This window comes from Phalacrocorax aristotelis, chromosome 3 (genome assembly GCF_949628215.1).
Source record: "Phalacrocorax aristotelis chromosome 3, bGulAri2.1, whole genome shotgun sequence".
Taxonomy (NCBI): Eukaryota; Metazoa; Chordata; class Aves; order Suliformes; family Phalacrocoracidae; genus Phalacrocorax; species Phalacrocorax aristotelis.
The window spans coordinates 121,099,893-121,111,113 of record NC_134278.1 but is presented as its reverse complement, the minus strand read 5'-3'; the positions used below and the strand labels follow the sequence as shown (position 1 = coordinate 121,111,113).

Genomic DNA, 11,221 nt, shown 5'->3' with positions numbered 1-11,221 from the left:
GCTACCACAAGACAGATACAAACATCACACCTCATGTTCTGGAATGCTATCACTTGTTCAAAGCTGATCCAAATCAAATGTGTCATCTAAAATGCTTTATCAGACTCACAAATCAGTCAATAATGAATATGGCAACAGAATTCCTGTTCACTTACCATCCCCCACTAATTTCCTTTTGGTAGAGCTAGCAACTACCAGTTGACCCACACCTTTCACTGATGTAGTTGAATAAAACCTTGCACTTATTCTTGGTGAATTACATTTTATTTATTCCAGTTAATGTCAACACTTTACAAAAGTCATGTTATCTGACATGCTCCACTACACAAGGCATGCTATTCTTTCACAGAAATAAATAATATTGGCTTAACGTATTTTTTCTTCTTCACAGATTCAGGGTCCTGAAACCTCGAATGCATTTTAAATATTCTCCAAGGAACTGCATCAGACCCAGCAAATTTCTGAACACCCACCATAGCAAGGTACCCTCTACCCTGCTTCTGCTTTCTGCCTTATCCCTTTGTTGCCACTGTTAATTGCACAAGATGCATACTCACAGCTGACCTTCTGAAATGCAGCTGCATACTGAAAATACAGTAAAGCAATTCTCCTTAATATTACTAGCTCATAACAAGCTTAAAGCCTTAGTTCAAGGCATTGGTTTGTATGCCTGAACACCTAAATAATTTGGGGCATGATTCTCTAAGGAATGGCCTCTGTCTCCATGATATAAAGCCACAACAAATATCAGCAGACTTACTTGTACTGGACTATCCTTAATACAGACATGAAAGAACTGATTTTAGGGGGGTCTTTGCAAGGATGCCTTGATTTAAGAATTTTCATGTACACTGCATTTTTTTTTTATTTGAAAAAGCAAAGAAGAGTGGAAGTGGATATGTCTGTCGATAGCAATTTTTTCTGCAGCTTAGCAGAACACCTCAGAAGCTGGACAGAAACATGTCTAAGAAACGAAGGAGGAATAAAGTAAATATTACAGTACACTGGTGTGTATTACTTGATGCACAAACCTGTATGTTCACCATACATCTCCAAATTATTATGTAAGTCATACTGCTCACTGGTTGAGGACAGGACATTACATTTAACAAACCTGCATACACTGTGGAGACTCAGAAGAGAAACAGTAATCCAACCTCACTGCTTTTATAAACTCAGCTAGGTCTTGGATGGGATGAGAGCCATCCTCAACATTTAGAGGAAAGAGCTACAGCAGGATGGACACAGGAAGAGGGAATTTAACACAAAAGCTGGAAGAGAAACGAGGACAGAAGCAGATTACGGGAACTTGGGCAGCATGATGACATGGAGCTGCTTAGGACACTTAACCAGGCTTGCAGCTGGGTGCAAATATTACTCATGAGATCAAAGAAATCTACATCTTCAGAGATATGGCTGAAATCCAAGATATGATCATGATGACAGTGAGGCTAGGGTTAACAGGCTCTTTGTTTTCTTAACTTTCTCAGCTGTAGCTCTAAGGAATGTGTCGGGCTACCTTCATAACAGAAGAGACTAGAAGCATTGTCTGCTCTAAGATTATATCATCTTACTCCTGACGAAACCACCCTCTCATCTTTAATCCTATCACACTTCAATCATGTAGGCTGAAGTTTTCTTCGCTGGGTGTCTGCCTAAAGCTGCACACTGCTGGAAAACACTGCTTTTCAGAGACAAGACTTAAAACTTGGCAAACCAAGACCTTTGATATCCTTTTAGTATTCCTGTGAAAATGTAAGGCATCTGGCCACACTACATGTGGGACGGATAAGAGTGCAGTGGGAAGAGGGTAAAAAATTACAATAACAATTACTAAAGCATAGAATCATGGAAAATCTATGCATTGAGTATAATCCAGAGGCTGCAGCTATCTCCTGCCTCTACACCTGCTGAATGGAAAGCTTTTTCTCCTATATTCACAGTACCTCATCCTATTCCTTGGACAATATGAAAAAGAAACTACCTCATTGAGGCAAAATCCAATACAGAAAGATGGCATACAGCAAGTTATTCACAGAAGAGATGGGAGGAACAAAAGACATAGGGATAGAAGGAGAAGAGTGGAAATGGGACAGGAAAAAGACTGGAACCTGTGTGAGGAAGAAAAACTTGGGGGATAGCTAGAGTACAGCTAATCTAGAGTAGCTGCTTTAGGAGAAGGAAGGTTAAAGAAGCTGCCAGGGACAGAAAAGCCAGGTGACTGCTGGCACAACCTGAAGGCAAAAAGGTGCAGTCAAACCTGCAGAAAAGTCTATAACAATTAAAAAGCACACCCCTCTCCGGTGCCTGTAATGGACACGAAGATTTTGAATTTCACCATTCATCTTCTGATTGCAAATATACAGAAAAAATGGATACGTTATTTAAGTTTGCAAACTCAAGTATGCAAAAATTGGAACAGAATTAAGCTTCCCCATGTCCAAATGCTACCTACAATATGGTCTTTACCTATATATAGTATAGTAGATGTAGTATAATAAATATATTGTATATAATAGTATGTACATTATGTAAAACTGTATCTAATATATAGATGTATTATTGGTATTATCTATATTAATTTCTTCAGACAATTCTCAAAGTGATGATGTGCATTTTTAACAAGAACAAAACATATGGATGCATATACTAAGTTCTGTAACTACCAAAGAGTATTTACTCTCTCAGTTTTTATTACAGACAATTAACTAAATCAATTAAAGGTAATAAAAAATACCCTAGCAATTGAAAATGGCACTGAAAACATTAAAAAAAAATGCCATTTCACTATCACTGAAGGATGCTATTGAAATATAAAATGTATCAAAACTTAATGAGCTTTTCAAATATTCTGTTAAAAGTGGCGACAGATTTAATTTCCTTGTGGAAGGTTAAAATTGCATGTGTTTGTATTCTTCCCTTCTGAAGCAAAAAGGAGTTTCAGAAAGAGGTGGAGGACCAATGTATTTCTAAAAGTGGTGTGCTACCTGTCCTTCTCAAGTAGATAAGAGTAACTGAAGTCTGCTGATAGTTAGTACACCCACAAGGTTCATGTGCTGCTGTATACAAATATATGGGATAAGCAGCATTCCTGTCATGATTGCAACATGATTAAAAACTTATTTGTGTCTTTCACCTACAGCTTAAAAAAAAAGTTAACATGAATAAGTGCTAATTACCAAAATTACTGCTAATTACCAAAATATTTTCCTACTAATTACTCGAAAAAACAGAATAGTTTTAGACAGAAAATAGTTTGGAAACTACAAAAGCACAGAAAAATGAGTGAAACTGGTTACTGAGAGCTGGCTCCAAACACTCGAGTGATAGTTGGGTCATTACCAAGAGTAGAGAACACTCCACCATAATGTCTTCAAGTTTCCTACTATACATAAACATATGTAATTAAAGGGCTGAATCTCAACTCAAAACAGTTGGAAGTCTAAATTATAATTCAAAAAGATGAGTAAGCCAGTAAACAGACAGACTCAACTTTGTGTTCTTGTATGCTAGCCATCTACAACTTGGAATTACACATTCTAATCCTAAAGCTTTCTGTCTTACTGGGATTAAATGCCGGTCATGAGAATTTTCCCCTTTTAATATTAGAGCGGATGAAAAACCTTGAGGGAGAACACTTGTTCAAAGCAGCAAAATACAAAATGAGTAACAGAAACTGACATCTCTGTTCCAACAAGTCTGTAGCACTTGTTCGGCCGTTTTTGGATCTATACAGAAAATGGAAAAAATTAAATAAAACCAGTATAAAGAAATGCAATGGGCATTTCTCAAGTATTGAACTTCTCTTTTTAAAACAAAAAAAAAGTCAGGTACATACCAGAGGTTAACTTTTGTCTCCCTATTTGCTAACAGTCTGACAATTCTAAAACATTAAGACTATCTTTTTCAAATAACTGCTACTATCTAAATTAAGTAGTAATGCTAGTTAAACTCTCCTGAGCAACTCTAACTACAAACTGTATTTCAAAACCTTCTGTTTACTTTACACCATTCTGAACCACAGATGACAAAGTTTGCTTGAAGCTGTAATTACTCTGCAAAGCTGGGAAGCCAATTAGAGGGCCTGAAACCTGCCAGTTCCAAAAAAAAAAAAAAAAAAAAAAAAAAGGCGCACAGATCATCTGTTCAGATTTTATTAAAAAGTTTAAAGTTTGAATTCTATAACTTTAACCATATAATCACCAGTGTTCTTTTCCTAAATACATTCATTCAGCATAAAAAACAGAAAGAACGCTAATACCATTTTATTATTTCACATACGGAAGCTTTCAACTTCAGCAGAATTTGTTGATATGGCTAGACAGGAATACTAAACATACAAGCAGGCATAAAAAATTGCACTAAAAACGAACAGAAGGTTGCATATTTGAGAAATTATTTCTAATACAGACGGAGTTTTACCACAAAAGATAGCTTCCTGTGATTATCATATGATATAAAAGAAAGAGTATCGAACCACTGCTTGCATTGTTTAGAATATATGCATTTTTAAATATATAGTGTTATCTATACACAGATATCTATATCTATGTGCCTATCTATTTGCATCAAAATTTAACATTGATTTCTTATTGTTCTCTTTGTCTTTCCTTCACAAAATAAACACTTTTGTCCCAACTCCCTTTTTTTTTCCTCATGTCAAAATTTAATGAACACACTGCTTACAAATACCTTTTTCCATTACTGCTACTTGGCACTCCAAATCCACACTTTTCTCTGATGACCGTTTTTGTTAGACAAGTAGTAGAGAAGTAGCAGAATTAGTACACCATTTTTAGAACACTGAGACAGACACACATGCTTTTGTTCATACACATATATGTAAAAGCCATGACTTTTACAGATATATACAAATATATGAGTATACACATACCCTTAGCTTGGTCCACTCTCAATTCTCCGACTTTTTTACCTACTCCCTATGGGAAACCTACTTTTCTGTGGCTTTCCAAAAGCCTCTGTCCTTTCTCACTACATTCTATCTACGGGGAGTGTGACCCTGCAAATAAGTTTGGTCACACAGAGATTTCTGTGAACAACTAAATATCCCTTCTCTGGTACCAGCAAATGTAGTTTTCCCCTAAAAATGTCATCCCCAAAACCGCTGAAGAGATCATTTTTCTCCGTTGTCCCTTTGATCGTACCACTCTTCTCTTTGCATTCCTCACCTCTTACCCAGTTCTATCACCTCAAACATAGGTAGCTTTTCAATATGGTCCATCCCCACAGCCTACCCTCATCTTTCATATCACTCTTCAGTATCAAAATGCCACCCATCCTTCTACTGTTCCAATTTCAGCACCATTTCTTAAAAACATTTCTAATTTCTGTTTGCCATACTGGTTCTCTTTTAAATCCTCCTTAGAACTCTCCTTCACCATGTCTTAAAAAACAGGAGGGAGGGAAGGAGGGAGAAAGAAAAGAAGGGAGAAGACAGTAAAAATCTAACCTTGACAATGGATTAGTTGTTGATGTGCTGAGACCACTGCCTGTACTACAGGCTAATACTGTCTCATTGTTTTCTCATACTCCCCCCATCTGTTTGCATCCATCTGCTGTCCCTTGTTTTATATTTGGAATTTTAGTATTTTGGAGCAGGGACTGACTTTCTGTTCTGTACGGGTAGAAATCCCACTTCTGTGGGGCTTGGCTCATGACAGGTACTTGTTTGTGCAACAACATATATATGACTGCAAATAAGTACAAAAACTTAATTACACTCCTTGAAGCTGAAAAAGATCATCTTTGATGCACCTCATTATGCTGGAAAGTCTTTTCTTTCCAATAGTCAAAAAAGTACTGAAGTAGCATCCGTGTCTTTCTGTCATTACAACTAGATTGCCATTTGCCACTTCACGCAGAGGCAGAATGAAAATAAAAGATTTATGCAAGTTGCTGTTAATTTTTTCCTGGGGTTTAGTTTGTTTTCACGGAAGACAATAAAATTATACAGGCTTCTCTGTCTTTCATGCAAACACCCCAATTTTATTTATGCAACTGGGTGTTGCATAACCCAGGTTGCTGACCTGGCTGTAAACCTTGACCTGCCATGCTCATACCAGGCCCTATTTAGAGATAACTGGAAATTACAATATGCTATACTGGTGTCTGAGAAAGCACTGTCCATTAAAATGGAAGGATGAAACCAAGGAACTCGTTTTCATTCATGATCAAAGCCAACAACTGAATCCAATCTTCTAAGTCAAATGACAGAATACCAACTATACCACCAAGAAACCATTCATAAAGTAATATGACAGCCTCCCAAAGAAAATTACTGGTCCAGTTTTCCAGAAAGCTAAACATTTCCCCATCCAACACAGACAGTAATATTGGTGATACACATTAGATTGGAGTTCGGATCTCTGTAGATGCATTTGCATATGCAGTACATTACAATACTTTGCCTTTCTCTCCTCACAAATATTTGCAGCATCGAATGAACATTATTTATTCAATTGTGCCATTATTATTTTGGAGTGAAATCTATATTTAAGTATATTATAAGTATCTGCAGTTACATGCTTATCTCTGGGTTCATGTCATCCAGTGTTATGACAATTTTTAAAAAAAGGGACTTTAAAATTAAATCTCATTGATTTAATTGTGGAGTTGCATGCAAGGCCACGTCTAATGCCAAAGAACTCTGATGCATAATTTAATCTCACTTAAAACATACATGTATATTTTCCTACCCCATTTCTTTAGAGTGTGTCTTCAGAATTTGTTATAGCCCTAACACCATTCCCCTGAAACCTTCCAGTTTTCATGTTTTGAAGATTTTTAAATCCCCAAAATAATAAAACCTTGGCTCTGGCCCACTGAAAGATTAAGACTAGGAAAAAGTAGCACAGCTTCTCAATTTAGAATAGCCAAGTTTCATCAATAATCATTTCTGCAGAGGAAAAAAAATAAAGGGAAGGTTATAAAGGGTTACCCTTCTTACAATAACTAAAATTCTTTTTTTCCTTTTAAAAACAAGAAAAATAGTAGCTGCATCACAGAGTGCTTAGAAAGTGCTATCTTTCCAGATAGGAAAGAAATTCCAGGTGACATCATTTTTGGCCAAAGCTCAAAGGCTACTGTGAAGGGACACAGCTCTTCCTAATTATTCCCCACGTAAAGATCAAAATTAAGGCAAAGGGCCAATTCTTAGAGATACCTCATCCCAAATGTGCTATCTGATTACCTAGATACTCACTGCATAGATGAGAAGTATTTTTTTAACAGTAAAGCCACAAATGGTCTTTAAGTAGAACTGAAGCAGAATTCTTCTCCACTGTGCTTAATGATGACTATCAAAGACCAAAGTGGTTTACACAAAGCAGCATTGATTCTACTTACGCAAGACTGGACCAGTTAAAAACATCGCTGTGAGGCCATGTTGGTTGGGGGGGGGGGGGGGGAGAGCGCGCCACAGAGGTTATACATCCTGTCATCCAGAGTACTAGTTTTGTTCCAAAGAAGCATAGTGGATTTTTAAAAGCCAGGACATTTTTTCAGGCCTCTGCCTGTACAGAGAAGTTACACCAGTCAAATCCAAATTATTTTTAAACTGATTCTGACTGCATAAATGCCTAAGCTAAAGCAATTTACATTAACATATTTTATTTTGCAGTTGAAGTGGGCTAGGAATGCACACCCACTCAGTTACCATGACTCAGTCAAGAGTATCTCTTTAAGCTACAATAGCTTCATTACTTGCAACTGCTTGTCTCTACCTGAAAAGAGCTGAACTGATTTTGAACCAGCCACTTCAAGCAAGCTCACACTTCTGAATCTACCTCTGAAAACTAGTATGAACCAGTTTTAAGCTTCCACAATTAATTTCCCACCAATGTAATTACATCGCCTTCATTTACCTTTAAGTGTATGGTTAGATACCACGGTACAACTTTTTGCGAGTCCAAGTGTCAGGGCATGAGCTTTAAGGAACTAAAAGCATACTTCAGATACACAGCTCTCTCATCTCTCGTGTTAAAAAACAGAAGGCTCTGTTTGGTGTAAAATAAGCTGGCTCCACAGAAGAGAAACCAGAGTGATTCTTACATACTACCCAGTGTCACCAGATCTGACCAATTTGTTCACCCCTGCAACCTTGTGGCAAGTCCGCAGATGCTGTGCAGGGTGCTCATCGCCACCTTTCACGTGTGCCCGAAGGCGGGACGGCAGCTGCCACGGGGAGGCAAAGTGAAGCCCCTGTCCAGGATGCTGAGGGGCCAGTCCTGTACCCTTCCCCAGGGCTCAGCTCCATCCAGCCCCACTCTGTTGTACCCTTCAGTCAACTCTGTTGTGCCTTCAGGGACACACACTCCAAGGAAGAGAGGTCCCTCACCTCCATTTCAGGCCCACATGGTTCCCCTGCATTTTGGATGGCCGGCAACAGGCTGAAGCATGCATGTGCTGCCTCAGGCTCTCCCTCTCTACGTAAAGCATCTACCTGTTTACACACCCACTTCCCAACGTCTTCCCCCCACATTTCCTCCCAGATCATCCCAACAAAAATTGATGGCCTCTGAACACTCCATCCTATGACAAAACGCCACCTGATGAGAAAGGCTTTACTAACAAAGACATATTAAGTACTGAAGGCACTGTTAGCAGTATGTAAAATAAATCCATGCTCTCCAGTCTTCCCTGTCATTTCCAACAGAGTACATGGACAACATGAGACCAGGGAGAAAGTAATGCTCAGGTGCGGGACTTTCAAGCTGCCGTGGAAAAAACCAGGGAGCCACTCCAGGTAAAATAGCACTATGCCTAGGAAAGAGCCTTTTCCAAAAGTAATGCTGGTGTTGCAGCAGTGGAAGGCAGCAGACACTGGTGGGAAAATATCTGTATGATGGAAGTAACTACTTCGACAGAGCTGGATATAAAAGTTTTAAACTACGGAACAAGTATAGTACAAAGCAGAGCTGTGCAAACTTTCCAATGTTCAACTCCAACAGTACTATGAAAATAATACCCCAGCCTTGGCCTTTTCTGCTTAAATAACAAGCTGCAAGCAAGAGCCAAAGATGTCTATCATTTGGAGAGCAAAAAGTAGACTGAGACCACACTCTCACTTTACAGATAGCTACAAAGATTACATGAAGATAGGACTGTAAAGACATATCTTTAAGTCCCTGCCAACCTAATCAAGATGGTATTAACAGTGATCTCACACTCCATCTGCCTGGCTAGTAATTTATGAAAAACGTACTTCACTATTACAGGAAAAATATGTTGCAGTGCTTGTGGCCACAAACCTACAGCAGCAGCTCAGGAACTCTTGGATCAGAGGCCGTGAGACCAGTTCTTGACATTTACCAGGTACTGCCCATGAGATCTGATTCATTCACACAGCAATTTTGTTTGTTTGTTTGTTTGCCCTACTGATGACCTCATCTACAGACAGATAAAATGGCTGACAAAAACTTAGAGTCCCCTGCAATTTAGAGCATAATACCATACTGTTTTGCTTTTCATCCTGTGAATTCTACATAGGTACTTCATTTAATTTTATGGGATTCTTTTTATGAGTGAAAAATCTCCCTATTCTTGCACTGATCCGCAATCAGTTCTGATTAAATTACTCCTTTTCCTGCCAGAAAACAGAAAAGCTCATCTTGCTTACTGAAACTGTATTTCTGCTAATATCATATGCCTGTTCCTTTAACTTACATTGCCTAAAAATCAGACCAATGGGACTTGTTAGTTGCAGAAATATTTAATTTTTTTTTTGAGCAGGGGCCATGTGTAGTGGTGGTGATGGTGTCGTTTTGGAAAACAATATGAAATCTTCCTATTTCCATCAAGGCAAATTTCAGAGGCAGCATTCCCATATCAGAATTACATAGGATGACCTCCCAGTATTAAAACAAAAAATCCCCACCAGTATCAATGCACTGGAATTAATTGCTAATTATGCATTTCTTCGCTTAGCAGAACTACCATTTGGATCATCCTTTCAGTTGCTGCGGCAAAGGAAGACTGAATATGCAATGGAGAACACGGTAAAACAGGACAAAAAAAACCCTACTGTAGTTCTGCAAATGTTCCTTCTGCTGCACATTGGGGAAAAAGTATCTAGGAAACTACGAACTGTTACAAATGAGTAGGTTAGGATATTCAGAGCAATTACTAAGGAATAATGGCCTATGATCTAGTCAGTTCCTACTCATATGAACAAATTAAAGACATCACTGCTTTTTATACTGAATAGCAACATGGTGAAATGAGCCTCTGATATTATTAGAAGCCTTGCACACTCAATATCATTTCTAAGACTTCTGTCACAATCAGAATATGCAAAGTTTTCCTCCTCTAGCTTGGGATAAAACCTGGGCTTGCAGCACAGATTATTTTCTTACCAATATGAAATTACTTCATATACAAAGGCTGAGTCAATCTCCAGAACAATTTCATCAAGAAAGTAGGTAAATTCAGTCTCAGTAGCATTTGTTCCATCTTCAGCTGTGCAGATGAAGGGAACCCCTTCCCTAAGTACACATGCTCTTGTGGCTACAATACTCCTCTATAAAACTAAACACAGGCATTTATTGAATTGCAGTACGCTAATACAATTTTTATAGAAATTGGGTAAATTTTCTAGTGCTCCTTTGAAAATTTCTAGCTGTGATATCCACAACTCATATTTAGGGAGATCTTTTGTCCCCTTAGTTTTGCTCCTCAAATACTTTCATTTCTGTTCAGAAACACTCTTCTACCAATCTCACTTTGCCAGATTAAAAAAAAAAAAACAACTATGGATTTGTCTTTTAGAAACATTCTTGGAAATCAAGAAATCAAAAAGTCTTCACTTTATCCAACAGATATACACTTTGTAGCTTTGCTAATATATGCAAATTGTCTGCTTGAAATTACTGATTAACCAGGCTGGAGAGCTGATTACCTGATTATCCAAGAGAAAAATAATTTAGCATGATTTTGTGTCATTTGACAGTCTAGATAATTTTCTAATTAATTTGAGTTTTCTGAATTCAGAGATACTACTGAAAAAGAGAAAAGAGGTCAATGATCTGAATAAAGGTAAGCTTTCCAGGAATTTTCTTCTTACAACAATCATTTGTCAAATGTCATTGTTAGTTACAGATGCTTCAGACACACAGACACAAAAATGACAACTCAGACTTCCATAAATATTCAAAAACTAATCCATGGTAAAATCTTCAATGCTCTTGTAAAGATATCGTGTAGA

General features: G+C 37.8%; 1 protein-coding gene across 3 annotated transcripts in view; it reads right to left on the bottom strand.

The window, feature by feature from the left end:
• Positions 1-11,221, bottom strand: part of AKT3 (AKT serine/threonine kinase 3) — a 153,397-nt gene that overhangs the window by 59,789 nt on the left and 82,387 nt on the right. The window lies entirely within an intron of this gene.